This window comes from Belonocnema kinseyi, chromosome 10, assembly GCF_010883055.1.
Source record: "Belonocnema kinseyi isolate 2016_QV_RU_SX_M_011 chromosome 10, B_treatae_v1, whole genome shotgun sequence".
NCBI lineage: Eukaryota > Metazoa > Arthropoda > Insecta > Hymenoptera > Cynipidae > Belonocnema > Belonocnema kinseyi.
The window spans coordinates 100,687,667-100,691,817 of record NC_046666.1 but is presented as its reverse complement, the minus strand read 5'-3'; positions in this window follow the sequence as shown (position 1 = coordinate 100,691,817).

The following is a 4,151-nucleotide window of genomic DNA, read 5'->3' as shown; positions in this document are numbered from 1 at the left end:
GATGGTACAAGTAATTATTTAAAAAGTTTTGAATTTATCTGGCATATCATCAGATATTGTACCTTACCGACAGTAGATCAACCCTTCAAACCATGAAGGCAGAAAATCTACACAATATCGATCAAGTTATGAATCTTCAATAACAGAAAATGCTTAACGTCTCAATAAGACTAGATGGAAAAAAATATATTTAAATTAAAATTATTTCTTCAAAAAAAGATCCTATTCCTTCTTAACTTCATTGGGAATCGAACCACAAAACTTCTGATTTCCGGTCAGGTGCTTTTCCAATGAAGCTGTTAGCGGCATGAGAATAAGAACTCTTAATTCAAGAACATAACGCTAATTTTTAACTAGGTGATGATTGTACAAGTAATTATTTCAAAATTATTTAATTTGTCTGCTATATCATCACAGATTGTACCTAACCGACAGTAGATCAACCCTCCAAACCATGAACGCAGAAAATCTACACAATATCGATCAAGTTAAGAATCATCAATACCAGAAAATGCTTAACGTCGTAATAAGGCTAGATGGAAAATAATATCTTTAAATTAAAATTATTTCTTGAGAGGAAGATGCTACTCCAACTTCAGTCCATTGGGAATCGAACCACAAAACTTCTGACTTCCGGTAAGATGCTTTTCCAATGAAGCTATTAGCGGGATCAGAATAAGAACTATTAATTCAAGAACATAACGCAAATTTTTTGCTAGGTGTTGATGGTACCAGTAACTGTTTGAAATTTTTTAAATTTATCTGCTATATCATCAGAGATTGTACCTTACCGAGAGCAGGTCAACCCTCCAAGCCATGAAGGCAGAAAATCTACACAATATCGATCAAGTTAAGAATCTGCAATAACAGAAAATGCTTAACGTCTTACTAAGGATAGATGGAAAATAATATTTTCAATTTAAAATTATTTCTTGAAAAAAGATCCTACTCCATCTTCACTCCATTAGGAATCGAACCGCAAAACTTCTGATTTCCGGTTAGGTGCTTTTCCAATGAAGCTATTAGAGGGATCAGAATAAGAACTCTTAATTCAAGAACATAACGCTAATTTTTAACTAGGTGATGATGGTACGAGTAATTATTAAAATTTTTTGAAATTTATCTGCTGTATCATCAGAGATTGTACCTTACCGACAGTAGATTAACCCTCCAAACCATGAAGGCAGAAAATCTACACAATATCGATCAACTTTAGAGTCTTCAATAACAAAAAATGCCTAACGTTTTAATAAGACTAGATGGAAAATAGTATTTTTAAAATTAGTTCTTGAAAAAAAGATCCTACTCCATCTTCACTCCATTGGGAATCGAACCACAAAACTTCTGATTTCCGGTCAGGTGCTTTTCCAATGAAGCTATTACAGGGATCAGAATAAGAACTCTTAATTCAAGAACATAACGCTAATTTTTAGCTAGGTGTTGATGGTACATGTAATTATTTTAAAAAATTTTAATTTATCTGCTATATCATCAGAGATTGTACCTTACCGACAGTGGATCAACCCTCCAAACCATGAAGGCAGAAAATCTACACAATATCGATCAAGTTAAGAATCTTCAATAACAGATAGTGCTTATCGTCTTAATAAGACTAGATGGAAAATAATATATTTAAATTAAAATTATTTCTTCAAAAAAAGATCCTATTCCATCTTAACTCCTTTGGGAATCGAACCACAAAACTTCTGATTTCCGGTCAGGCGCTTTTCCAATGAAGCTATTAGAGGGATCAGAATAAGAACTCTTAATTCAAGAACATAACGCAAATTTTTTGCTAGGTGTTGATGGTACAAGCAACTATTTAAGATTTTTTTAATTTATCGGCTATATCATCAGAGATTGTACCTTACCTACAGTGGATCAACCCTCCAAACCATGAAGGCAGAAAATCTACACAATATCGATCAAGTTAAGAATCTTCAATAACAGAAAGTGCTTAACGTCTTAATAAGACTATACGAAAAATAATATTTTTATATTAAAATTATTTCTAGAGAGAAAGATGCTACTCCATCTTCGCTCCATTGGGAATCGAACCACAAAACTTCTGATTTCCGGTCAGTTGCTTTTCCAATGAAGCTATTAGAGGAATGAGAATAAGAACTCTTAATTCAGGAACGTAACGCTAATTTTTAGCTAGGTGTTGATGGTACAAGTAACTATTTAAAAATTTTCTAATTTATCTGCTGTATTATCAGAGATTATACGTTACCGTCAGTAGATTAACCCTCCAAAACATGAAGGCAGAAAATCTACACAATATCGATCAAGTTAAGAATCTTCCATAACAGAAAATGCTTAACGCCTTAATAAGACTAGATGGAAAATAATATATTTAAATTAAAATTATTTCTTCCAAAAAAGATCCTATTCCATCTTAACTCCATTGGGAATCGAACCACAAAACTTCTGATTTCCGGTCAGGTGCTTTTCCAATGAAGCTATTAGAGGGATCAGAATAAGAACTCGTAATTCAAGAACATAACGCTAATTTTTAGTTAGGTGTTGATGGTACATTAATTATTTTTTAATTTTTCAATTTATCTGCTATATAATCAGAGATTGTCCCTTACAGACAGTAGATTAACCCTCCAAACCATGAAGGCAGAAAATCTACACAATATCGATCAAGTTAAGAATCTTCAATAACAAAAAATGCTTAACGTCTTAATAAGACTAGATGGAAAATAATATATTTAAATTAAAATTATTTCTTCCAAAAAAGATCCTATTCCATCTTAACTCCATTGGGAATCGAACCACAAAACTTCTGATTTCCGGTCAGGTGCTTTTCCAATGAAGCAGGTAGCGGGATCAGAATAAGAACTCGTAATTCAAGAACATAACGCTAATTTTTAGTTAGGTGTTGATGGTACATTAATTATTTTTTAATTTTTTAATTTATCTGCTATATAATCAGAGATTGTACCTTACAGACAGTAGATTAACCCTCCAAACGATGAAGGCAGAAAATCTACACAATAGCGATCAAGTTAAGAATTTTCTATAACAAAAAATGCCTAACGTTTTAATAAGACCAGATGGAAAATAGTATTTTTAAAATTAGTTCTTGAAAAAAAGATCCTACTCCATCTTCACTCCATTGGTAATCGAACCACAAAACTTCTAATTTCCGGACAGGTGTTTTTCCAATGAAGCTATTAGCGGGATCAGAATAAGAACTCTTAATTCAAGAACATAACGCAAATTTTTGTTAGGTGTTGATAGTACCAGTAACTATTTGAAAATTTTTTTAATTTGTCTGCTATATCATCAGAGATTGTACTTTTCCGACAGTGGATAAACCCTCCAAACCATGAAGGTAGAAAATCTACACAATATCGATCAAGTTATGAATCTTCAATAACAGAAAATGCTGAACGTCTTAATAAGACTAGATGGAAAATAATATATTTAAATTAACATTATTTCTTCAAAAAAAGATCCTATTCCTTCTTAACTCCATTGGGAATCGAACCACAAAACTTCTGATTTCCGGTCAGGAGTTTTTCCAATGAAGCTATTAGCGGGATCAGAATAAGAACTCTTAATTCAAGAACATAACGCAAATTTTTTGCTGGGTGTTGACGGTACCAGTAACTATGTGAAAATTTTTTAATTTTTCTGCTATATCATCAGAGATTGTAACTTACCGACAGTAGATCAACCCTCCAAGTCATGAAGGCAGAAAATCTACACAATATCGATCAAGTTAAGAATCTTCAATAACAGAAAATGCTTAACGTCTCAATAATACTAGATGCAAAATAATAATTTTAAATTAAAATTATTTCTTTAAAAAAGGATCCTATTCCATCTTCACTCCATTGGGAATCGAACCACAAAACTTCTCATTTCCGGTCAGGAGCTTTTCCAATGAAGCTATTAGAGGGATCAGTATAAGAACTCTTCATTCAAGAACATAACGCTAATTTTTAGTTTGGTGTTGATGGTACAAGTAATTATTTTAAAATTTTTTAATTTATGTGGTATATCAACAGAGATTGTACCTTAGCGACAGTAGATTAACCCTCCAAACCATGAATGCAGAAAATCTACACAATACCGATCAAGTTAAGAATCTTCAATAACAGAAAATGCTTAACGTCTCAATAATACTAGATGGAAAA